Source organism: Microtus oregoni, unplaced genomic scaffold (assembly GCF_018167655.1).
Source record: "Microtus oregoni isolate MIOR12 unplaced genomic scaffold, Mior012 000059F_ref0000304, whole genome shotgun sequence".
NCBI classification, from domain to species: domain Eukaryota; kingdom Metazoa; phylum Chordata; class Mammalia; order Rodentia; family Cricetidae; genus Microtus; species Microtus oregoni.
The window spans coordinates 11,486,345-11,513,719 of record NW_024543835.1 but is presented as its reverse complement, the minus strand read 5'-3'; the positions used below and the strand labels follow the sequence as shown (position 1 = coordinate 11,513,719).

The 27,375-nt window shown below is 45.0% G+C and overlaps 1 pseudogene; it reads right to left on the bottom strand.

Moving 5' to 3' along the window:
• Nucleotides 1–2,006: 2,006 nt before the first annotated feature.
• LOC121439037 overlaps nt 2,007–27,375 on the bottom strand; it is a 42,480-nt pseudogene continuing 17,111 nt past the window's right edge.

Below are 27,375 nucleotides of genomic sequence, written 5' to 3'. Positions count from 1 at the left end.
TGTCACTTTCTGGAGCAAAAAGAACGTTTGCCTTGCCTTTTTTTTTTTTTTTTTTTTGGCATTTCTGCTTACTTCCCCAAGCTTGCAGCAGAGTTTATGTTCTCATTACATCCTTAACTCACTTTTGGTCATGAGAATTGACCGACTGACTCAATCCCAGCTCCTGCTGGGTATGGGAGAGGTAAGGTAGGGTAAAGACTGGGAAAGACTGAGAGATGGCCAAGAAGGGCTGGAGGTTGGATAGCAGACTCCCCCATTTTTTGTGGAAGGCTTTAGGAAGGTGAGGAGGTGCTGACAGAAATGAGGAGGAGATTTAAACCCACTTATGGCTTGTTTGGGCCTCTACCTGGAATGATTCCTGTGTTGGTCATTTCCCATCATTCATAGCTACCGTGGTACTCTCTGATGAGCCAGGATGGTATGTAGGGCCTGCAAAATTATAGTCGCCTGATATATCCACCCTACACTCTCTGCCTCAGAGCAAAACTTAGGTAAAAGTGGATCTCTCCATCCTGGGTCATAAAGTCAGCTTCTTAAGAAGGCCTCATCAAAGAGAGCTCCCCTCATGCAGCCTGAAGTGTCTTAAGACAGCACATTTCCTTTTATCTTTCTTTCCTCTCTCTGGGATCCTCTCTTCTCTTCTCTTGTCCTCCCTATCTTTATTTGCTTGGTTCCTTTATGTGTCCTTTCACGGGCACAAGTGTCGACTGGCTGAAATGGAAGGCATTCATGCATGACTTGTCCTGGTGGAAGGGCTGAGCTCAAGCAGTTACAATGGGAGAATGGAAGCCCTTGTCTCTGGACAGCGATGCTCTGAGAGGAACTTTCTTTCTCCCAGGACGTGTTCCCAGCACCCCGTGTCTTCCATGCACTTTACCCAGTTCTGGAAGAACTTCCCAGAACAAGGAGGCTCCCAGCTGGCTTAGCCTCACAACTTGACTTTGCAATAATCACCACTGATCTGCAGGTGAGCGGGGAGGTGGCTCAACCCCAGCACAAAGGGAAAAGACAGGGTGCTTTCTCCACTGATTGCCATCCAGAAGGTGTATCCCCAAAGCCTCTGAACAAAGGGATGCTTCTGCCAGCGGAGGTGAAGGGCTTTGCCCACAAGTCATAGGTTATGGCCTTCATTCTGCCAGTGCTGTCTGACTTTACCAGGAAAATCAGGAACTTTTATTTGTACCTAAGAGATTGACTCTAAACCTTAGCTGGACCTGCACATTCCCTACACATGATTGGGGAACAGTAGCCCCAAATGTTTTACAGTATTCTGAGAGTCTCCATCCCATCCAGAGAAGCTACGGCCAGACATAACCAGCGTCCCTTAGACTGTTCAAAGGATTGAGCGTCCAATTCTTTGCAACTCTTCGGAGCTTCCCTTTACCCAAAATGGCATGGGCAAAGAAGAACAGGAATTTTCTGGGACAAAACATTTCTACAGGAATCTAACATTTGATTGAGCTTTTGACAAGGCGCCCAAGTCATGAGGGGAGCGGTTGGTTCTTTAGAGAAAGCATTTCAGCGGGGGGGGGGGTCAGGGAGAGAGTGGGAGAGGGGTAGATGGCAAAACACCACCACCGTATATTCATATTGTGTATGGTCTACTCCCTGGGCTGGCATAGTGGAGGATACATAGAACAGACACATGCAGGTAGCACCCCCATCCGTATACTAAGAGTTTGTTACATCAAAATGTTCCTCAAGGACTATGAACTGTGAAGTGGTCAGAATGGAGAGAGCCATCCTTTAAGAAGCTCCAGGAGATAGTTTCTCTTCCATTCATGGAGCCAAAGCAAAGCAGCCCTTGGTTGGGTGGGTGATTTCTTTTTAGACAAGACAGGTTTCCGTCTGTGATTCCGTCAGTTCAGGGAATTTCTGGAAAACAGTGTCATCATGCCAGTGATGGGCAGTAGAGTCAGAAGCATGGCAGGCCTTAGGTTGCATTCACCTTGACACAACTGTCCTTTGAATGAGAAGTTAAGGTTCACATTTTTCTATCTGGCCAAAGCGAAGCTGGGTCAGAGTCATGGTCCTGGAGTGGGAAAGAGTTGACAGTTGCTTCTGCAGGTCTTAGTGGCTACACCAAGAAGGCTGCAGTGTCGTTTTAGAAGCACTCAGCCACCTCATCTGGAAGGGAATTCATTCTGGGAGAGTTTGGGAGATAGGAGGCCGCGTGCAAGGCTCTTAGAAGGCCAGAGCTAGCAGGGTGAGGCAGCATCGCTTCTGCAGGTGGCTTATTTGATACGGATGAATGTGTGGACCAAAGCAGAAGGCACCCCACTTCATGGAGTACTCTGCACCTTTCCATAGCAGGGCTAAAGTGGGGGTGATTCTGTGATGCTAAAAAGGTTTGTTCGGGTTTTCAGGTTGGGAACCTCCATGCTGAGCCCAGGGCAGGCTATACAGAGAAGGAAGAGGAGCTGGCCCCAGTTCCTTCCCATGGCTGAACTCCCATCTCGCTGCTGAGTGGCAGCTCTCAACACCACCCAGGCAGCCCGGGACCCCTTTCCATCCTGTGTGCTGTGGCTCTTCTTGGCCAGGCACCTTTATTTCTCATCCTCATCCCCCTCACTCATGCTGCTGATGGAGGCTGAGGCTGCTTTGGGTGAGGAGGGGGGAGAGGTCTTGTTCGGGAGCCATGAGAAGGTGGAAGATGGTGAGCGGGAAGGGGACCGGCTCCGGGTTGGGCTGCTCACGGGGCTCTGCTTCGGAGATAAGGCCTGTAGCATCCGGCTGCTTCTCTCCTGGAACATCTGCTTCTAGAGAAAAGATTGAGAGACGGTCTCTGTTAACACAATGATTTCGAGTGCAGTTTTGGAGAAAGGAAGGGCAGGATGGAGAGCCGATTCACCAAAACACCGGCATCCACAGACATTCCATGTTAGCAAAGGCTATAAATAGGGAGAAATGAGTGAAATCTGGGGCCAGTAAGAAGTGACCTGTTACAGTTCCTACTGATAGATGAGACTTTGCTTCTCTTTTATCTGTACAATTTAACTGCCAGGCAAAGTAGCAGTGTCCTAGATAGTGTTAGCGTCTTATAAAACAAAAACCTTTGTCTTCATGGATATTAGGAGAAATAAACAATAAACAAAGCATGTGGTATATCAGACGGAAACGTGATTCATGAGAAAGATAAGGCAAGAGAAGGTACCATGCCAGGCCTGGTGGCTGACACCTGCCTGCTGAGCACTTGGGAGTCTGAGGCAGGTGGAGTTTGAGACAAGCCTAGGGCTACAAGAGACTATCTGAAAGAGCAAGGTTACCACCCTGGGGCGCTGGGCTACAATTGCTAATGAGCTTCCCATGGAGGGCCTCGCTGAGGAAATGCTCTCTGGGCGAAGACCTGCAGGAGAGGAGGGAGGAAGGAGAAGCTCTCCAGCAGCAGAAATCAGTGGGAAGCCAGTTCCAGACAGACAGTCTCAAGAAGACAGAAAGCCACCGAGCCAGGAAGAAGAAGCTGACCGCAGGACTGGCTGGGTCAGCTGCCTGAAAAGCATGAGGAAAAGAGTTAGGCGGAGATACTGGAGAAGTAGTGGGGGGCTGTCATGGAGGCTCTGGCAACCATTATGGGATGTCTGCATCGGCCCACTGTGGAGAACCATTCAGGCACGTTTAAAGGGACAGAGGGAGGAGCAAGACTGTCCCAGCAACGGAGAGAGCTAGTGGGGAGGGGCGAGTGGGTGGCCTAGGGGAAGTGGTGGGGGGCACTGATTCACACAGGACCTTCTCTGAGGGGAAGAGAAACTTTTGGAGCCTTGCAAGCAAAAGAGGAGCACATTTGCTTCTGTCTTTTCCAGTGACCTCCCTAGCTATTGTGCCGGGAAGAGACTGCCGTGAAGACTGTAGTGACCGATTAATGAGGAACCCATAGCAGTAAGAGTCTAAGACCATGATGGCCCCTGGCTCGGCCTCTTGGCTGGGAAGATAATGAGGAAATGGGCAGCATTTCTCCGCACATTGAAGTTGAGCTCTGCGAAACCCTTCTGTTTTTTGTGCACTTGTGGGAACTCTGACATGTCGTCACAGTTGTGTGACTACCTCTACTCTCTAGGCATAGGGGACTTGATCAGGGCCAAATGCTCTTGGGGTCCTTTGTCATCCATCACCGCCTGTCCTACTCTCAACACAGACCTATTTTCTGTCCAATAAGTTTTGGACATTTACCAGGATGGCATTTTAAATGGGACCCTACAGTATAAGCATGCGGTCTGGCTGACAGGCGGGATGCGGCACATAGGAGGAAGATGCCTCAAAGGTGACTCTAGTTTCTGCTGCTGGAACTGGAAAGTGGCGGTACCATTTGCTGGGTTGAAGAATGCTATGGGATGAAAGGGGAGTTTGGTGCTAAAACTAGATTTTCCTTAATATTTTGGGGGAGAGTTTTTTTTTTTGAGGCAGGGTCTCATGTAGCCCAGGCTGGCCTCAGACTCACTAAAGAACTGAAGCTGGCCTTGAGCTTGTGATCTTCCTGCCTCGGCCTCCTGTGTGCTGAAATTCCAGGTGTGTGCTTGTCCAGTCTCTGAGACTTCAGGTGACGATTGCATGGTGCTTTGTTCTGGAATACTGAGGGAAGCCTTGTCTCATAAAAAGAAAGAAGAAAAGAAGAGGGGGATATAGAAGAAAGGGAAAGGGGGTGGAAATGGTAGGAGAAAAGAAGATAAAAAATGAAGAGGGTATTATAAAATGAACTAGAAATGGCCAGCCTCACTATAGTAATCAAAGGATCAGAATGAGCCACTGCCATGCTCCAATAACTGCGCTAATCAGCCAGGGAAGAAACACTTTTTTACTGTATCAGATTGCTAACGTTTCCTTAATTTGTAATGGTGAGTGTGGATGGGTGGATGGGTGCACAGGAAGGGGCCACGCTGCTGCCGCTGGGTGGACACTAACACACAGTACCTTCCTGGGAGGCAACAGCAAAAGCTTCTTTTCCCCCAAGGGATTAGAGATGTAAGGAAATATTTATAAGTATAGATATTGTAGTAGTATAACAAATAAAAGTGTAAACTTCTGAAATAAATTAGACAAAGGATATTTAACTTCAAGATGATATACTAAACAGCTGACCAAAAACAGGATCTTTTTTTGGGAAAAAAAAACCAATTTATTCATTTTATTTAATGTGTGTTTCTCTGCATGTGTGTGTACACCACATGACTGCCTGGTGCCCTGCCCTCAGAGATCAGAAGAGGGCTTCAGATGCCTTAGAACTGGGGTTACAGATGGGGATGGTTGTGAGCTGCCATGTGGGTGCTGGGAATCAAGCCTGGGCACTCCACAAAAGCATCAAGTGCTCTTAACTTTTGAGGTGTCTTTCCAGGCAAGAAAGTCAGGCTCTTAAAGAATCCTTACTAATGTGAAAAGTGCTCTGCAAATGCTCTAGAAAACCGAGTGGTTTTAGGATCACACGGCCTGCATTATTCCAGTGCTCGAGAAGAAATGATGGAGATGTGTGTGCCACGGGACGGAGCGCAAGGGAGCTTTTGGTCTCTTAGTCTATGTGTATGTGTTCGGGGTGCTCAGAACTGAACCCAGATCCTCACACTGTGAGACAGGTGCTCTGCCACTAATCTAGAGCCCCATCTCCCCTTAGATTTTTTTTTTTTGTCTTTTCGAGACAGGGTTTCTCTGTGGTTTTGGAGCCTGTCCTGGAACTAGCTCTGTAGACCAGGCTGGTCTCGAACTCACAGAAATCCGCCCGCCTCTGCCTCCCGAGTGCTGGGATTAAAGGCGTGCGCCACCATCGCCCAGCTTCCCCTTAGATTTTTAGACAGGATCTTTCTATGGAGCCTGTCCTGGAACTTACTCTGTAGACCAGGCTGGCCTCAAAGTCACAGAGATCCACTTGTCTCTGCTTCCAAAGTGCTGGGATTAAAGGTGTGTGCCACCACACCTGGCTTTTTATTTTTACTTTTTGAGATAGGGTCGCTCTAATTTGCCCAGGCTGCCCTTGAACTTGCAATCCTCCTGCCTTGCTCTCTCACGTAGCCGGGATTATAATACTGTGCCTCCAGGCCTGTCAAGTCATTGTCTTCAGAGTAGTTCTGTAATGAATAAATCCAGTCTTTCATGTGTGCTAGTTCCACATCTGTGGCTTCAACTGTCTGCAGATCAGACATGGCATTTACAATGACCATGTACAGACTTCCTCTAGCAATTGTTCCCTGAACAATATAGCACAATGCCTAATGCATTTACATCATATTAGCTATTATAGGTCATCAAAATCATTTTAAGTATATGGGGATGTGTGTAGTTTTTTTGCGCCAACACTATTTTTATTTAAGGGGTTTGAGCATCCCCAGGTTTTGGTGTCTGAAGGAAGCCCTGGACTGATTCCCCAAGAAATACAAAGCAGTAGCTGCTGCATGTTGCTTTTGCCTTCATAAAACGTATTGTGACAGGAAGAACGAAATTCAAATAGCTGGCGAGGGAGGTCGGGCGGGCATTTCACTAGTGACATAGCCGGGAAACATTAAGACCTGAAGTACACCATTAACTCCTCCCTGCACTCATTTTCCTTCCTAAGCCCTAGTCTGGCACTTTTTAGAGCCTAAAGTTTCCCCTGGAAAATAGAATAGAGAAGCCATGCTGATCACTGAGATTCTTCCCAGACTGAAAATTCCACCTGTCTACAAATACAGCAATTATTAAGAGCACTGATAATTCTGCCAAAAGACAGCCAACCCCCGTGAAATCAAACAGGATAAAAAAAATAGTGCCATACAACAGCATTACCTGAGATTAAGCCCATTTATGAGACAAAATCAAATGCCAAAAGGATTGGGTAGCCTATTATTAACAGTAACATTAAAAAAAAATCCTTGAACTTCTAGCAGGCACTTTAAAATATGTGTTTTTATTACTATAATCTTTCGGCATATTTTTAGTGGCAGCCATTAGCCCTCCTGCTGTTAATGGATTGTCAGCATTTCCATTAGAAGCCCACTTTCTAAGAAATCTACATCTTGTCTACTGTAGTTTGAATCAAGCTCATAACTTGAGACTATTCCGCCTAAGGGGATGAAAGAATTTGAATCTTTAATAATAAACAGTGGTGTCACCCTTCACAAAATGTGCTACCCATGCAGAAGCAGCCCGGCCTGGACTTGCAGGTTCTCCGATCTGTTTCTGCTGGACTTTCCGGGGTGGTTTCCCTACAAAGGAGCTGAATTGAATCCAATCAGGAGACAGTTCATAATGAGCTTCCTGGGAAGAAAAGACTTTAGAAATATAACAAATAATGAAGACCATGGCATGACATTTTCAAAGAGAAAAGGTATTTCAATTCAATCTTTTATTGTATTAACGGGTTTCCATTTAGAAAGTTTTCCCCAAGAAAATAATCCCATTTATAGTCCTGTCAGTGTGAAAGTAATTTTCTGTTTGCCTCCTACAAAGTTTCCCCTTTTAAGAAGTATTTAGCATCTAGTGTGGCAATGAATATCTTGCTGAATGCCTTTAAAGGCTTTTGTGTCTCCTATACATCCTGGCATGTGAGTCAAAATGAAATTAAAAAAAAAAAACCTAGTATGATCTCACTTGGACCTCTGGTAAGGAAGATGAAAGCCAAGAAGACACAAGAGTTGGTGTTTCCACTCTGACCAGATTGATAAACCCCATCTTCTACAGTGACTGAGCCTTCACCGTGGCTGACGTGGTCTTGGTGTCAGGCTGTGTTAGGAAGAAATTGTTATGAACTGGCTTAATCCTCTCGACAAACCTAGGAGGAGTAAAGCTGACTTTCCCCTTACAGTTGCTGTGACTGAGGTGCGGGGATGCAGAAGAACTTGTCAAGGTGGGCTGGGGTCAGGGCTGGGGCCGGGACTAGTGTTAGTCATGGAACACTGGACTAGCGTGTTTAAGGCACCGAATATACTTTAGAGAAGGAACTCACAAAAAGAAACCATTTATGAAACTAGAATAACCACAAAAGAACTTGCCCAAGGCTACACAGCTAAGAAGTGAGTCCATGCTCGTGAGCACCTCTCCTGTTTCAGGGCTAAAGGCTTTCATGTTTATGCAGTCTTTATTTGTATATTTGCTTAAAAATACATTTGTTAGCACTATCAAGTCTTGCGTGGAAAGGCTGAGAATGTGGCCCACCAATAAAGCGCTGGCCAGGTTCTGGGCTCAGTCCCCAGCGTAGAAAGAGGAAAATGTTCCCAGTGTGAGATCTAGTTCACACGCACACACTTCATGGTATCTCTTTTATCAAAATCAAAATGATCCTAAAAATTAGCAGTGTGCCTGAAATGATGATGATCACCATGTGACCCAGCAGTTTTGTGTCTATGTTTGTGCCCAAGAGACCTGGAAACGGGGACTCAAAAGGCTATGTGCCGAACACCGAAGGGTTCATTGCAACATTATTCACAACTGCCCAAAGTGGCACAACCCAAGTATCTACCACCAGAGGGATGGACAAAGTAGATATGGTGATATGGGGGGGGTGCTAATATTACTCAGCTTTTAAAAGCTGCTACAACATTGATCCATGCTACAACACAGGTGAACCTTGTATATTTTAAGTATAATAAATACTGTATGATTCGACTTATATGGCTACCTAGAGTCATCACTCAAATTCAGAGAGAAAGTAGGTGGATGTTTTCAAGCAGCTTTTGTGTAGGATGTTTGTGCTTATAAGGTGCAGCATCTTTTTGGCACTGTAGAAACATCCTGGAGATAGAAGGAGATGATGCTTACATGCTGGTATGAATGTACTTAGTGCTTACTGCTTGAACATGGTTAAAATGGGACTGGCCGTGTAGCTCAGTGGTAGAGCACTTGTCTAGTATGCATGAGGTCCTGATTTTGATATTCAAGTGTGAAAATAAAAAGTTAAACTGGGCCGGGCGATGGTGGCGCACGCCTTTAATCCCAGCACTCGGGAGGCAGAGGTAGGTGGATCTCTGTGAGTTCGAGACCAGCCTGGTCCAGAGAGCTAGTTCCAGGACAAGCTCCAAAGCCACAGAGAAACCCTGTCTCAAAAAACCAAAAAAAAAAAAAGTTAAACTGGGTGATGGGGGTGCATAAATTTAATTCCAGCACTCGGGAGGCAGAGGCAGGTGAATCTCTGTGAGTCTGAGGCCAGCCTGGGCTACAGAGTGAGTTCCAGGACAGGCTCCAAAGTCTACACAGAGAAACCCTATCTTGAGAAAAAAAGTTAAAATGGCAAATTTTATGATGTACATAAATCCATATGCCACAATTTGAAAAATAGCAGTGGATCATGCAATATATAAATTCCCCACTCCCAAATCACCTCCCTAGTATTTTTAAAAAACAACAAATCACTGCATGTAGCAAGTGGCACAGTCTGGCTGGCATGGGATCCACTAGACTAGTCTGGGCCAGAGGATAAGCTCCTGGTCTAAGATAAACTAAAAGTTTCCATTGCACTGGAGACCTTTGTCTTTGGTTGTTAAAAGATTCATATCACTGTAAAGCAACAGGGAAGAACTTTCTTTTCAAAGTCAATGAAGTAATATAGTGGCAGACACCAGCCCATGATTGAGGCGCTAATATTTCAATCAATGTTTCTGCTCTGTGAATTCAGATGCTTCAAATAAAAGTAGTGGAACTGCTTTAAGAAGACCAATACCGGGGGCTGGAGAGATGGCTCAGAGGTTGAGAGCACTGGCTGCTCTTCCAGAGGTCCTGAGTTCAATTCCCAGCAACCACATGGTGGCTCACAACCACCTGTAATGAAATCTGGTGCCCTCTTCTGGCCTGCAGGGACACATGCAGACAGAACACTGTAAACAAAATAAATAAATCTTAAAAAAAAAAAGACCAATACCCAGCCTGCATGCTGGGCCAACATCCCTTAACCCAGCATCCCTCACTAGCTGCCATTTTAGAAACAAGCAGCATCAGCCCCAACATAAGCAAGCAAGTGTCCAAGTTAAGTTCATTTAGAGCTCTTCTTCTGAGACAATCAGTTATTAAAAGGCAATCCTCACAAGGAGAGGCGATCCTGAGTCTTTCGTCTGAAAGGTGCTACTGCTTGGATCTGGACTGCCTGCCCAGGTGTCCATGTATTAAGGGTTTGTCCTTGCAGACTGGGAGGCTGGCCAGAAACCTTCCAAAAAGAGGCCAGATGAAAAGTCTTCTCATCGTTGTGGCTGAACCCTCCTCCCTCTTCTTCCCTTTTGCCCCCTTCTCTTAGGTGTCACAAGGTGAGTGACTTCATCTCACAAGCTTCCGCCATGAAGGGCTGCCCTACCAAAAAGCCCCAAAGCCCCCCCAAACAGTGACCTCAGAGAATTTCTCTCATATTTTCCTCCCTCTTTTTTTTCTTGTTCTTTTCCCCATCAAAATGGCTTTTTTTTTACTACATACATCCTTAGAATGTATTACACATGTGCACATGTTAAAGACAACAGCTACCATGTATGAAAACTAAGTTTAAAACTTTTGTATAGTTTGGTATTAGCCCTAAAAAGTTCATGTATGATAAATTAAACTCACTTCAGTAGTGTGCATGAAATCAACTTAGATGTTTCATTACAGTAATATAAAACACAGTAACTCAGAAGGCTTCTCTTGTCATTGGGAATGGATTCTAGGCCACCTTCTGAGTATGACTCGGGAAAACTTAGAAAAATCAATTAATAGTAGTTAAATAAATAAACTGATGTAAGTACAAAAAAGAAAATAACGATTTGGGCCCTAATAGCCCACCAGTCAGGCTGAGTAAGCAGGAATGGGAGAATCTATTATTGCAGTTAATAGGATGCTGGCTTTAAATTGTTAAAATTGTCTTCATGGCAGACAGCCTCCGACAATGCCTCCTAGGGTCCCATTCCTGCTATTTGCATCTTTGTGTGGTGCCCACCCATGACAACAGCTAATTCCTTTGACCCACCTGTGCAGCGTAAATCTATGAGTCAGGTAGGGGGAGGCAGAGGAAGCAGGGGAAATAAGGTCATGAAGAGTTAGCAAGTCTGACTCTTCCAAAAAGAAATAGAAACACCAAGACAACCAAGTCCATCTGGTTTTGTTTTTGTTGGTCTTTGAGACAGGTCCTCACATGGTAGCCTAGCCTGGCCTGGACGTCAGATAGCACAGGCTGGCTTGGAGTTTATCGTAAAGTTCTGCCTGTTGGATTTGATCCACTAAACAGTAAACTGTGTCCAGTGCCATAAGCGAAGGAAGACAGTGTGCATGGCGAGTTTGGGCCTCACCGCGTCCTTTGCAGATGTAAGGAAGGTCTGTGACTAGGCACTTCTCACAGTCCGTTCCCTCATGCAGGTACTCGGTGAAGAAAGGCCCATGTGGAGTACCCACTGTGAGCGACATGCGAAGCCGCACACCAAGCCTGCTCTACCCAATTTTGGACCTTAAATCTTCCTATGTTGCACCTTTCTAAGTCGGGCTGCTTTGTAGCAGTACTGTACTTGCAGGTAACGCAGATCCCCTGTTTTAAGAAATGAGTTCCAGTCACAAATCCACAAATAAAGAATTATTATAATAATAGCATATTCATGAAAAGCAAATTACTTATCATGGCGTTTAACATCCTTGTAACTATTCCTGTACTTTTAATGTCAACAGAAAAAAAGTAATGTCTAAGTTTGGCTGATACAGTAAATTAATGTTAATAACAGTTTTGACACTAATAGCAAGTTTTTCAAAGGAAAAACCTCCAGTCTCTAAGCTGGGTTCCATTTCTTAAAAATCACCTCCGCTCTCTGTCACCAGACTTCCTAAGAACAATTCCAGCTACGTTCTCACCTTTGCCGGGAGCCTAAAAAGCCTGGGGGTAGAAAGTTCCCATGAAATGATATTCTCGCCTTGCCTTTGCTCTCCCCAGGTGCAGAAAGCATCCACCCAGTGAGTCACAACTCGAGGGCTTCTGGCAGAGTTCCCTTTCTGAAGCATGGTGAGCAAATGAGCTGCTATGTGGCGTCATTAAAAACCACTCACTGGGTCTTCAGAGTCAGGAAACTGTGAAGGAGCCAAGTACGGAGGCATACACTGAATCAAAAGGGCGAGTTCAGAATTCATATACTAATGAACAGAGAGCAGGGCGTTCACTTGCTCTGTCTTTGTGCTCTTCCATAGTGCCGTGCACAGACAAGACCGTTAATAAATCTAATCATCTGAACTGAAAATGAACCAAAAAAGTGAGAAGGAACCCAGCGCATGGTTTCTGTTCTCTTGCCAGTCCTCACTGGGAGGTCTTAATGGCTCAGTTAGCCCATCCCTTTCAAGCTCAGCCTGCAGCTAGAATACCGGTGGCTTAATAACAACTTCTCTAACATGGTCGAGTCCACTAGACTTTAAGCATCTCTTCCGACTCTGAGAACGTTGTTCTTTTCCTATACTAACGGAGTGTTTTACTTTTAGATAATCCTATAATGAATGAGTTCAAATGAGCAAAGACACTAGTGACAACCCATCAATAAAACAAGGAAGTAGACATGGATTTCCTTAGAGACTCCTCATATCATAGCAAGAAATCTTGGCTATTTAAGATTAAGGAAAGCAAATGGGATCACTTCCTTGCATTTTCAAAAGAAAGTTGGCTTGAGGCTAGAGAGTCCCAGCAATGTGTCTCGTCTCTCCACACTTAGAATGTGGGCTCACAGCCGTGTACGGGATGGCTGCCTTGTTACACCGGTGCTGAGGTCCAAACCCAGGTCCCCGTGAATATATAGCAAACACTCCTATTTGCCGAGACAGGAGGGATACTGGTGCTTTCTGGCTTCCATCTTAGCCAAGAAAACAGGAGGCTGTGTTCAGGGAGAAACTCTGATTTAAAGGAATGAGTGAGGGTGATGGGGGAGGACACCTGACATCTTCTACCGGCCTCTGCACACAGACATCCATATCCCATGAATGTACACGTGTACACATAGGAACATATACATAGTATTTCTTTCTAAAAAGGAAGTGAGTTTAAAATTAAAGATACCTATTTGTCAAAACCCTCATCAGCTCTACATCTACAGTTATGAATCATAATTGCCTAAAGAATTTAGGTGAGGAAAAAAATATGCCTCTCCATTCTTGAATCATGGTCTCAGTCCCTTAAGACTTTTGGGACCTATACCAACAACTACATGCCAAAGGGGAATGGAAAATCAAGGTTTTATCGGCACAGTTACAAAACAAGATTCTGCTACTCCTTTTTCTCTCTAGTGACAGAGACCCTGATAACCTGGGGTGGTAGAGTGGCGCAATTCTTTTACATTCTTCTTCCGGGGAGCATAATAACCTCTGTGTACTTAATTAGAGCAGATGCCGAATACCCCCAGGAGACTTTCAATGGCCCAGACTGTTGATACATAGAAAGAGATCATGAGGATGGTCATTAGACCCTCATCCAAGATTCTGACTATCCCTCCCTGCACCTCCCTGCCAACTGTCATTCTGCCCTGGGTACCTATGGTCTTGAGAGCTGCTAGGATATATAAAGCGTGGAAGGCCACCTGAAAGGGAACTGTACCTACTCAGCTATAGGAAATTTGTTACCCAATCTGAGCTGGGACTTGGGCTGATGTACATGCCTTGAAGTCATTCACACACCTGTTAGTAAGCCCTCACTCATTCTCATTAAACCTGATGAACTCATTGTTTCAGCAAGCCAGAATTGAGCCGAGTCGTTACTTTGGTATGTCATTGGTACTCTATCTGGGGTGAGTACATGTTTTTTCATGTCTCTCCTGGAAAATTTAATACAACACCTCCCTCAACACGAATGCCTACAGTTGAGCTAAGAGCCCTTGGACTTGACTTCCAACACAAGCTCCATGTTGCAGTGACTCTCGTTACCTTTAGCCCTAAGCTTTGCATCACCTCCAGCTGGAAGGCTGGGATGAACTACAAGACCAACATCTGCAACACAAGACACTCAAAGGCAAGTGAATGCCTTCCAGGTTCTGAAAACAGAAACAGAGAAGACCCCACTTCGTGTGCCATTTGGCACCATTCTGAGGGATGAATCAGTAACTGAATACAGACATAGCCTTGGAGTGACTTGAGATGGTGTCTGAGCAGAGGCCACCGAATAAGGGACATCCTTGAGTAGCTCCATGCAAGGAAGATAAGCTGAAAATACCCTCTAGGTCAATGCCAATTAAAATAGCTACATACCCATGCGCCATCTGGCCCAAACAGTTTGGTTCCAGGAAGTTGCCTATGAACTCTCTTGATTTTTCTTCCCACTTTTGAATTAGGTCGTGACTCTTCTCCTCTACTCTGTTAACAAATTCCTTTGATCTTTCCTCCACATTCTTGACCTTCTCCTTCATCTTGTCCACCTGGTTCTGGAAACGGTACTTCTTCTCCTGGTAAAAATCAACAGGATAGATTGGTTCAAGAGGACAGCAGGGAAGTCCATCTCTATTAGTTATGTTTTATATCAAGTTGGGTTTGCTCCTAATGTAAAGGGTAGATGTCATTTTCCCCAAGAGCTAGACTTTCCCAAGCATGTCTTACACATCGTTCTATTTGGATCTATAAAGGGAAGTACAAACGTACTGTACCCAACATCTGTGAGTTGAAATTGTATGAGAACAGAATACAGGACCACAGAACTACCCTTCATTGAGCAAATACCCATACTCAGTTCTTTTGGAACATAGATAAAATGATGCATTGTATAAAGAATGGTTGATCAGGGTCTGCCTGAGAATTCTGTTTTACTAGGGTAGCGCTAAAACCAATACTGTTTATGTTAAGTTGTCCACTGACTGGATTTAGGACCTATGCCTCATGCTAAAATTGTCATCATATTTTTTATGAGGCCAATTAAACTGCATTGGTTTCCTTGGCTATAAAAAAAGCTTTTATTTTTTTTATTTTATTTTTTTGATTTTTGTATGTATGAATTTTTTTTTTTTTGGTTTTTCGAGACAAAGCTTTTATTTTGATCACTTCTCTGGATTTTGTGCTTAGAGACTTTATACAAGGATGTTGTCTACCTATGTTCCAGGAAACCATATTGTGTTGAGCAAAACAGTAGTCACCTCTGAGCTTCAGTTTTCTCATCAGTAATGGGGTGATACCATCCCTGCCTCCCAGGGCTGTTGTGACAGTCAGGTAAGGTCACGCATGCAGATGTGTGGCTCAAAGCCTGGCATTTGTTTCGCGTGTGTTGGCTCCGTTGTTGTCATAAAGCACCACGGACATTTATCTACATCCCCTACATTTTATCTCAGTGACAAACATAATATCACACAAAGGGTTTTCCCATTTGAAATCTCAATATATTGTCTCCTTTATTTTTTTTCTTTTTGTACTTTAGAATTTTGTGAAAAAAATACTTCAAATATTATGAAACTAGGTCAGAATTCCCCAATTTAGACCTTTCAAAACTGCGTTGCAACCTCAGGGTAGGGTTGACTATGAGCGGTGTGTGTTGCTACTGAGCTATACGATCACACCTATGTGCTACAGGAAGGTACTCTGTCTTCTGTCACCAGCAGTATGGTCTGAGACAAGCTGTTTAATCTTCTAGACTTCTGCTTTCTCACCTCTAAGTTGGATAGCATCATTACATGCCCCCAGTGGGCTTATCGCAAGTATTTCATGAGATAATGCAGGCAAAAAGAAACTCAGATGGGCATCTGATCAGCTCTTGATAAGTGTTAGCTATTGTCTTCATATCGTGTTCTTCCATGTTTTGCTCAGCACTGGAAATGGCTGTTTTGTTTAGTGCTCAATGACAGCACATAACAGCAGAGTGAGCACCGGGCTGTGAGGCACGAGATTTGGAGAGGTACCGCCGCCCCACCTCTCCCTCACCCTCCCTTGGCCTTGTCTACTCTCTGGGCTCTGTTTGCCTTATCTCAAAGTCAAGGGACATGGATTGGATGACTGGTCCTCATCAGGTCTCTGCCACTTCTGAGGTTCTGTGATTCATTTACACGCCCATCCAACACATTCAATTTCCTCTGTGAGCTACAGCCAGGCTTGTTGTCATAGAAAGGCAGTAAGCACACCCCCACTGTCCTCACGGTTCCCTGAGCTAAGTGGCTTATCTAAAGACCATTTAAAGAGAGTGAGCAATAACTTTTGGAAATGGCTTGCTATGCTTGGATGGTTGACTGAATTCAATTTAAAAGAACAGACAGTTTAATTTATTGAAATAACCAGGGCTTTATTCTCTCTAAGATACCAAATCATCACGTTAGCTGAATTCTTTTCAGCCACGTGTTTGGGTGCCACTCGAACCCGGCATTTTCCATTTTGTTGCCTGGCTCGTATGAAGTTAGAGGGGCCTGAAGTCCAACACTCCCTGCTTTATCGGGACAATGAATAATCACCGACTTACAATTAATGAGCCCCTCCTATTTTGAAGGTACCAATGATCAGTTGTGTAAGATGCTGGATAATTAGAGCTGCACATAATTATAAATGCCTCCTTTTGCAGACAAATCACCCTTTGAGAATATAGTCTCTATTTGGGGGCTGGAATTCTGTATGCATGGAGAGCGTTTGTTTGGATCAAAATCATGGGCTCCTTGGAAGCCTGGTAACCTCAGTTGTCCAGACTCACTAACATCCCCCCAACCATGCAGCTCCTCTCTTTGCCTTGTAACAGCTTGTTTTGCTTGTTTTAAAGATTGTTTTAACAGCGCTCTATTATTAACCTAACAGCAGCTCTGTGGGAACAATAAGGGAGAAGTACAAAAGGAAGCCAAAGGCTTCAGGCTTTATTTAAGCAGCTGTAATTTCTCCGGACAATAAAAAAACGGCTGTTAAGGTTTCTAATGAGCATCTGTAAGGCCTTAATAAAATGAAAATTGTAAAACGTTAAAACAAGAAAGCATTTTCTCCGGGCTTAACATCTCATCGCTTCCGCCCGCCTCCCTTTCCTTTGAGAAGACAACACTTGCCTTTCCCAAGGGGCAGATGTTCCAGAAACCCTTTGCCATATCTGAAAACTAAAGAGGGGTTCGGGGGGCAGGGGAGGGAAGCAAGGAAGCTCCGTTATAAAATGTGAAGCTGCCTATGCCCCTTGGTTGACGCATGCTCCCTCTGAGGACACTGGTTTCCTTCATTACTGAGCCGGGCAGGTGTGGTGGCGCAGGCCTGTGTATCTAGCACTTGGGAAGCTGAAGCAGGAGGGTCATGATTTTGGGGCCAGCCTGGGCAATACAGTGAGGCCCTCTCTCAAAAGCTAAAACACACCATTGGGTTTTTGATGTGGATTAAATGAGACAATAATGACACTAAGAGCACCACCCAGTGCACAGTAGACAGCAGTCACGATAGTATAATACAAAGGCCCTCAGAGTGCACGAGGAGGCGCACTTACGTTTATAAAGCTGACATTGAGTTCCTTGGCCGTGTATCCTCTCTGAAGATTGCGTCGGGCATACACATCATAGTCACGGACAATTCTGGTGATGATGTCTGATGTTGAGATGCCTTCTGTTCTTTGTGTTGGAACAAACATGCCTGTCCAAGTAAGAATAAAAAGATAAAGGGAAGATCACCTCATTCAGCCTCGTTCCTTTAATGATCCTTTTTTGCTGGATACAATTGGAGTTTCTGGGTTGCCAGAGAAGCCTTCTTTTCTGGCCCCAGCTGAGTCTTCCAGTCCCAATACCACATACTTCCTTTACCATGGCACTGCGTGGTCATCATCCCAGGCTTGGTCCAGGAGACACCATCCACTCACCCGGCTCCTGACATTTGCTCTCGCTCAGCTCTTCCTTTCTGTCCTTGGCACCCATTTCCCACCCCCACCATCCACAAGAGTTCTTCCTCACCCTTGGCAGTTCACCTTCAAGGCTGTACGTCCATGACGTCTTTGCTGAAATCAACAAGAGAACTCCCAGCATTTGGAAGACAACGGTATCTTGAGTGCCCAAAACCAAATGTCTAATGTCTGTCTCTATATAGACATGGACATTTGCTTGTGTGTTCTTTGTATTTTTTTTTATTTTTTTGCTTCTTTAAATCAAAACAGCAATGGACATTTTGAATGCAGTTTTGTCTTAATTGCCTTCGCATGGCCAGTGCTCAGAGCAGTCCACAGGAAGAGGCTCAGCAAATGCAAAGTGAAGGAATAGTAACAACTGAGTCAATGAATGAGTCAGATCCCTGATGGAGGAAGGTCATTGGCTAATAAAGGCACTGCCCTGGCCCATTTTATTGGTTAGAGGATAGGTGGGAGGAGTAAACAGAACAGGACGCTGGGAGCCATATGAAGTAATAGGGGCGGCGGTGCTGCGTTCTCAGCACCCCCGGCCGCCTGCCCGGCTAGCTTATGCCCAAAATAATTACACAGACACTGTATTCTTTTAAAAGCACTGCTTGGCCCTTTAGCTCTAGCACTTACAGGCTAATTCTCACATCCCGATCAACCCATCTCTAATAATCTGTGAGCACCGGTCTTACCGGGAAGATTCTAGCCTAGTCCATCCTGGGTCGGAGTTTCATCCCGGGAGCGGGGCATGGCGTCTTTCTCTCAGGCGTCTGCTCCCGAGAGAGCTGTGGAGTCTCTGCGCTCACTTCCTCTTCCTCCCAGCGTCCTGTTCTGTTTACTCCTCCCACCTATCCTCTAACCAATAAAATGGGCCAGGGCAGTGCCTTTATTAGCCAATGACCTTCCTCCATCAGATCCCAGCAAAGCTTCTTCCTTCTGGAAGTCTGCCTCACTCTGTCTCACGTTTTCCCCGCAGGAAAAGAAGGAGTCTTTGTAGTCTCTGCCTAAGGACGTGTGTAAGACATGCTAGATGATCTTATCTCCTTTAAGAATAGCCTACTCGGCAGGGCGGTAGTGGTGCACGCCCACACTTGGGAGGCAGAAGTAGGCGGATCTCTGTGAGTTCGAGGCCAGCCTGGTCTACAAGAGCTAGTTCCAGGACAGGAACCAAAGCCACAGAGAAACCCTGTCTCGAAAAAAAAAAAAAAAGAAAAGAAAAGAAAAAAAAAGAATAGCCTACTCTGCATGGTGGTTTCACCACCCAAGACCCTGTCATCTGGAATATGTGGAAAAGAGTAGAAATAAAGAAGCCCAAGGATGCCAAGTTCTAATGGCTCCAAACACAGTAAGAACTGGATCCATGCTCAAAATTCTGTTGTCAACCAAAATCTTGTGTTGGCAATTGAGATCTTTCTAGCCCATATCATTCCAATCACAGCAGCAAGGTAAGCTGAGGACAAGGGTTCTCAGTTTACAGCAAGTCACTTAAACCTCTGAAGGCAAGCCACTTGGCCTTAGTTTCCCTCACCTAAGAAGTTAGCTAGACAAGGTGATCCGGGCTCATCTGGGCCACTTTTCTTCCCCACTGTCCAATTTCACTCAATGTACAACAAACCTGTTCCTCAAATGCTTCCCTAATTCAACCACTTTTCTCCATCTTTAGTCAAACCCAAACCACCTTACTCAATCAAAGATTACATCAAGAGCCTCGAAATCAATCCTTAGTCATGCCACTGTGTGTGTGTGTGTGTGAGTGTACGTGTGCATGTGTGTGTGTACATGCATGCAAGTCATGAATGCAGGTACCCAGGGAGGCTAAATGATTCCTGGAACTGTCATTACAAGCAGTTGTGAGCTGACTGGCGTGGAATGGTAGGAACTGAACCCAGGTCCTTTGCAAGAGCGATATGCACTCTTAACCACTGAACCATCTCTCCAGCTCATGGGATGCCATTTTTGTCCACTTAAACACACACAGCCAACAAACACAGAGTCATCCTTCTAAATGCATGTTGCATGCCTGCTCATTCCTCTTCCTTAGCTGGCTACCGTGTTTAGAATAAAGCCTTTAACTTGGTTCTGCCACAGCTTACACAGTCCCTTCCTGTGCTTCCTCCTTGTCTTAGTCTCATCTCCCAGCCCCTCTCCTCTTTACTCCCTCAGCCAAGGCTCCTGCACTCTACCAAGGAGTGGGATTGTTTTGCTTATAGGCTGTGGCATTTGGAATGTAACTGGCCCCCATAAGCTCATAGGGAGTGGCACTCCACATATGCCTCGGTGTGGAGTAGGTGTAGCCTTGTGGGAGGAAATGTGTCACAGTGGGCTTTGAGATCTCCTTTGTCAAGGTCTACTCTGTGTGGAACACAGTTCACTTCCTGTTGCCTGCAGATCAAGATGTAGAACTCTGTCTTCTCCAGCACCATGTCTGTCTGCATGCCGCCACGTTTCCTTCCATGATGATAATGGACTAAAACCTCTGAAAATGTAAGCCACCTCAATTAAATGTTTTCCTTTATAAGAGTTGCCATGGTTGTGTGTCTCTTCACTGCAATAGAAACCCTAACTGTGAAAAGTCTATGAAGCCGGGCCTGTTTCTAGCAACACCAAACTTCTTCAGTGTCCTAAAACTATCAGCTCTCCTCTTCTCTGTCTGTCACAGTCTCTGTCTGCTTAACTTAGTCACCGACTGGGCTTCAGGTTTAGTGTCGAGGAAATTACGTCTCAACTCTCAAAGCAGATCTTCCTGTTTGTCAGCCCCACTGCTCTTTTCCCTCAAATATTGCAAGGGCTTTGAGAAAACACCTCCCTTAGCAACTGTCTTTCTTGCCTCAGGTCTGTAGGAGGGACAGGACCACACCCTTCTTGCTTTCCTGGGTAGTCTCATACCAGGTGACCAGCAGGCACTATTAGACTATGTTGCTGAATGAGTGACAAGATGAATACTGATGCTGAGCATCCTTCCAAAGCCAGTCCTCTCTGAGTGCGTCTGGCTGGCTGCTCCACAGGGTCACTTCAGGACCTCTAAAAACACGTCATCTGCACACTCATAGCATCGACAGCAGAGTGATACTGCTGCTCTTGGAGACAGAGCATCGGACTTTGGCCCAGGGCTCAGAGGACAGAGTTGGAGTTGGCCACTAGGCCTGAAACTTCTCTGATCATTTTCTAGAAGAGTGAAACCAAATGCATGAAATGGAAGGTAGAAAGCACAAACATATAGCCACCGGGAGGCAAAGAAAACTCCAACTCGACCAAGTATGGGAGCAGGGCTTTGGCAGGTGGTGGCTCCCTGTGTGACCCCTGAGTCAGCAGGTCTGGGACAGACAGCATCCTCACCTGAACTTGAACAGTTGGAGACTGTCTGCGGAAAACCTATCCTGTCTTTCTTCAGGACTGATGAAATGTGAAGGTTCTTTAGCTACTAATTGATTTTAGCAAGTCACTTAGACACCGGGGATATGATCTTGTCCTGTCTGAAGTCAGAGACTTGGGTCTTTACGACTGAGTAACGAGAGCAGATTTGGACCTGGGGGGATTTGCTTTGGCTGCTTGAGAGGTAGGGCTCTGAAAGAAGCCAAGCCCTCTGCTGACATAATGAGGCACCCAGCTTCCTCCAAATCCTAATTATTGCTCTGCTAAAAATATTCAGTAATGAGCATGATCAGAGAACCGTTTTTATCATGCTTTTCAGAACTGCAGTGTTTGGTTATGGAGGCTATTTTAAGAAGCAGCAAAGCACATGTTAATAAAGCAACTTTCAACAGTAGTAGGCACTGTCGGAATGACAATGAGTAACGTGGGCCTCACAGTCTATTTCGTCTCGGCGCCATCTTCCTGTCCAGCTTTGCTAGAGGATTCTGACGCTCGGCTCTGACAAACAGAGCCCAATGTTGTACTGCTTAATTTATACCCATGATGTCTCTGGCTTCTTTTAAAGTGATTTTTGACTTTCCAAATAGACTGCAGAGTAGAGAAGCTGCATGTGGGTGCTCAGATAATTTCTGAGACACTCTCTTCCACAATGGCTACTCTATGGCTGTTCTCTATGTATATCCCAACTAGATCTTCCTCCCAGTGAGGAGCCAGTAGAGGAGATTTGGGGACCACAAGGAAGGAGCTCTGTGCAAACGAAGTCACATACCCTTACTTAGTCTCAGGCCCGCACTTCCAAGGAAACAAAATGCCACCTAACTCTTCATTTCAGAAAGTGAACTGTGAAGGGTCACATGGGCAAGCTACCCATGTTCCATTGCATGGCTCCATGAGCAGCACCAACTGGACACAGTGGATTACAGTTTTTAAACAGGAAGAGGACACGAAGGTAGAAGATGAGAGTATTGGGGGCCTTAGAAGGCTGTGGAGAGTATTTGGCTTGGCCATGATCAAGATACATAGTATACATGTATGAAACTCTCAAGGAATAAATTTAAGAAAGCAAATGTTTTAGAAAGAGATACATAATACACAAAAGAAGAATATAGAAAACTAACTCTTAAAAAAGAGGCCCACACTCCTTTGCTCTTGAATTTGGGTTAGCCTCAGTGACTTGCTTATACTTAAAAGGTTATATAGATGATAGCCACAGGAAGCCTTATAGAAACGTTAAATTTGCTTGCTTTCTAGACAGTTGCTCCCAGCCTTCATGAAGCTCAAGTAACATGGAGACAATGTGTTTGTGCCCCAGTGACAACCAGAGCTGAGCTCCTGGCTTACAGTTAGGGGACAGCTCCTTCTTTCAGCATCTAGTTTGAAAGAGTCAAGCAAAAAGTTTTCAGCCTATAGTAGAGGTGGTAGAGGGTTTGCCCAGTGTATGGGAAGCTCTAGGCTTAATCCCCTGTACCACATTTTATAAAAACAACAAGCATGGTGGCCCATGTCTTTAATCTCAGCTCTTGGGAAGCAGGAACAGGCCAGCTCTGGGAGTTCTAGGCCAGCCAAATGTACATAGTGGTTTCTAGGCCAGCTGGAGCTACAGAGTAAGAGTTTGTTCCAAAAAAAAAAAAGATAAAGATAAAAGAAGCATGCAGCCAAGGCTCCTGTTAAGACCCTGCCCCACAAGAATCATGAACAAAACTAGTGTTCTGAAATCACTATCGCCGGGTGTGGTGATGCACAACTTTAATCCCAGAACTCAGGAGGCAGAGGCAGGCGGATTTCTGTGAGTTCAAGGCCACCCTGGCCTACAGAGCTAGTTCCAGGACAGCCAGGGCTATTACATAGAGAAAACCTGTCTCAAAAAGACAATATCTATATCTATCTATCTATCTATCTGTCTGTCTGTCTGTCTGTCTATCTATCTATCTATCTATCTATCTATCTATCTATCTATTAAAATCACTACCTTGGGAGTCATTTTGCTGTTATTCCTCCTTTACTGAGACCACTCACCCGGGAAGGAAACTACTACCAGATGCTGAGGAGTTCTTGAACAGCAATGCAGTTAACCTTGGGGGTCTCTTAGCTGATCCCAATCCCTGGTCTACGTGTCTGCTGCTGTTTTTAAGGAAGAGTTGTCGTGCTGCTCAGACATTAAGATGGTATTCGTCCCCCATGCCCTGACCCATCATGATGGGACTCATGCACCGAGCAGGTCTTCTCTCCCTCCCCTCTGCCAGCTCTTTCTCAGCTTCTCTGCAGCTTTCCAAGTTGGAAGCGCACGAGATCTCTTCTCTTTGAACTCCTTGCTAGCAAGGTTGCGACTGAAAGGTGGCAGGCCCCCAGTTCTTACCAAGTTCTCCTGAGTTCTGAGAGAGTCCTTGCAAAGAGGATGGTACAGACCTGGCTGCTCCGGTGACAGCGGCTGTCCCAACACTCTGCATATACACGTTGTAGGCCCAGAGCAGCTGTCGTCTTAGGCTTGCCTGCGTGCTGTAGTGGACAGGAAAATGGCTCACTTGCTTCCTTTATATGCTTATAAACATCGTCAGAGCCAGCAGAGGAATATGGGATGTCATCATGAGCCACAAAGTCAATCTGGTGAAGGAAGACCAACAGGAAATTACCACTGACGCGGATGGGTAGGTTTAGAGATTTGGAAAGGGCTGGTGACTCCTCCCCTCTCCACCCCAATGTGGCCCCAGAACGCTGTCCTCTGGGCATAACAAGCCATCACCGTCTCCATCAGAGCTGCTGTGACAACATCAAGAGCCCCTCAAGGTCAGCCTCACAGAAGCAGTCCCTGTCATCTGAGTTGACCCCAACTTCCATCTGGACTTCCTCTCCAAGCCGTCCTGTTGTCTGGTGGGCTGCCCTCTTGGGGTGACTAATTTTTCTTATCAATTCAACAAGATCTAGTCTCACCCTGGAAACATCTCTGAGCATGTCTGTGGGGGGATTCTTGGTTAGGTTAACTGAGGGGCAAGACCAACCCTGAACGTGGGTGGCACCATTCTCTGGCCTTGGCTCCTGAACCAAATGAAAAGGAGAAAGTGGGCTGAACCCAAGCTTTCACTGCTCTCTGCTTCCTGACTCTGGATGCAGTGTGGCCAGCTGCTTCCTGCTTCCGCTTCCACACATCCATTCATTGTCATGAGGAACTGCATCCCCTGGACTTTACAAAATAAATCCTTCCTTTCTCCCTCCCTGCTTCCCTTCCTCCCTTTCTTCTTTGCTCTGCTGAGGTACTTTGTGGCAACAATGGGACAGTAACTCATATGCATTCTTGAACAATTTTCCTCTACTCCTCATGTCTGTTCCCTACCTCACCAAGTAAACATTCTCGGCCCAGATTTTAAAGCTGTTAACTGTGGGCCTTTAGTCCACCTCAAGAAGCAGTTTTGATTAATAGTTTAATTTTCTAAGGTATCATTCCTACCTAGCACTTACAAGTTATAAAACCCATAAACGGGAAGGAGGAAGTTTGGATTCCTCGGTCTCAATACCGGCAGGGGCTAAGTAAACTTGTGTGTGTGTGTGTGTGTGTACAGGTGTCCTGTGCATTGGAAGATGCCGAGCAGCATTTCATACCTCCACCCACTAGAGGTCAGTGGCACTCCCTAGCAATGACAACCGAAATACTTCCAGACAATACCCTTTGGGGTGCAAATTCAAAGAAGAATTTCTGTATTAAGTGGTATGTAACAGTGCTTAAAAATAGAAACCCATGCATGGCAAGCACTCAATATCTATTTTATTACCCTTGTTGTTACTAATTCTCTCTCCATACTCAAGCTTACTTCCCCCTCTTCAGTGCATATTAATAACAACTCAGGGTAGCCATGACATCGAACCCACTTTGTATAATAACAAAGTCCTCTGCATAGTGCTGGGCATATGGTAAATAATAAATGACATTCAGCATGGTCATTATTAATATCCTCTAAAATGCCTGTCATATACTGAATATACAATATATGCTAAGTAAAAAAAGTATGATTGCTGGTAGTAAACCATATTGTAGTTTTTCCTCCTTTCTTTTCATTCTCACCAGGAAATTGTCTCCTCTGCTATTACCCATGCACATTTATCAGTGTTCTCTATTCTCTTCTGCATTGCAAATTTAAAAATAGAAAAGAAAATTCTTAGAACAGCTTAATCTTATTTTTTTTGTACTGCTTATAAAAGGAAAGAATAGCTCCTAGTGTGGGGCTGGGAGGGAGATACAAAGAACATAATTTGATGCAGATCAAAAGAATGTCTCATGTTTTCAACTAATAAAATTCTTATGTCAGTAGGAACCTCAGAGTCACAAAATCATAGCTATACAGTTCTTTCCTTAAAGCCTCACCCCTGACCTCCCAGGTAAGATGTGTGTACATTTGTTCCATGCCTAAGGATGCCCGTAAGTGTGAGTACCAACAATGATGCTGTTGATGGTAGTAACAATGGCATCCTTGGAGCGCCTGCCATGGACAGCCAGCTTTCCAAGTGTTTTACTTGGATTTTTTTTCATTAGCTCCTTAAAATGGTACCACAAGGAGGACAGAAGTCTCATGCAGTTCTGCAGATGAAGTGGCAGAGTCCAGAGTGGCTAAGAATCTTGCTCATGGTTCTTTAGAGAAAGAGGGAGGCAGTATTTGGACCTGGCTAGCCTGGCTCTAATACCTGCACCCAAGGCTAGGAGAAGATGGCAATCCTTAGCTCTGGACAAAAGAGAAGTGTTACATCAAGTGACGCCACATGTCAGCTCCTAAAGCTTCCCCTTTCAGAAACTGGGAGAGTCTCCAGGTTTCCTGCAGGCTCAGTTACAGAGCCAGAGCCCCTAATCTGGTTCCTGGAAGAACATGGAAGGAAGAGCGGTACCTTGTGTTTTTCCAGGAACTCTGGCATGAGAGTCCATGGTGTGTCTCTGATGACTTCGTCCACGTAGCGGCAGTGTCTCAGGGCTTCGTATCTTTCTGCCTCATTCATCACAGTAAAACCTTTGAACTTGTGAGTAAGGTCATCACTGCAGACTGAAACAGGCAAAGGTATTAAATGCTGTTGCCACCCACCCTGTGGTCGTTCTGGTTTCTTAGGCAAAACAAATGGAGTGTGCTTTCACTAGGTGCCTGACATCAGTGAACTTGGGCTGTTTTCGCTTTGTTGTTATAGGAACAAAGGATTATGAGAGGAAAGCAAACCTAAATCCACTAGGAATTCGGAGTTTCGTTTTACTGCTAATTATAGCTGCATTCTCTTCTGAGGCCTTTATCAAAATTATTCTGCACGCTATCTAATGTGACTTTACTATCTTTTCCTCCTCCTAGCTCACCCTTTGGTGAATGTTATTATTCAGAAATGAAAGGGCCATGGGAAACCAGATGAAGAGACAACAGAAAGAGAGAAGAGGAGCCAAGAAGCCTGCATCAAGGCTGGACCAATCAATTTCAATTCCAATTCTTTCACAAAATTATTGTACTTAGTAACCCAGTTAGGACAGGGACACACACACACACACACACACACAGGAGGGAGGGAGGAAGGCAAAGGGAGAGAGAGAGAGGTCCCTGGATAGAGATCCAGTCACTACACATGACTCTCTCATCCACATTAAGCTACACAACAGAGAGGTGAAAATTATACACTAGAAGATCTGATCTAACAGAGTTCAGCCTTCCCATAACTTCCCGTCCTTCCTGGATATAAAGCCCTTAAATGGAAATAGTCATTTCCTTTACCTTCAGCCTTAGAAAGGAGTGAGGTTTTTTTATCTTTTGAAGCTTTATTAAAAATGTTTTAGGCCAAGAGGTGGTAATGCGTGCCTTTAATCCCAGCTCTTGGGAGGTAGAGGCAGGTGGATCTCTATGAGTTAGAGGCCAGCTTGGTCTACAAAATGACTTCCGGAACAGCCAGACCTACACACAGAGAAACTCTGTCTCAAAAAAAAAATTATTTTAAAATGAACTAAACAAAAATCATACTTACTCGCCTACATTTTGGTTAGCTAAGTCAGATTTCCTAATGTTTCCTGTGTACCAGGAAGAAAGGTCACAACAAGTACAGGTCCTGCTGAGCATCTTGCTGAAACTGGTCAGAGTTGCCCTCACAGCTTCTTGTAATGAAATTTTCCCACCCTTTGTAATATTATGTAAACATAGTAAACTCTCTGATCTTAAGGGTTGAGGTGACATTTACAGACAAAAGTACCTTTTTTTCTGGAACTAAATCTGTTCTGTCCCCTGAACCAAATCTGGCCACAGAGTAGTAGCCACCTGCCATGCTCGGCATCCAGAAAACTTGCCTTTATAGCTCCTTCGCACATCTAATGTCCAAGTTAT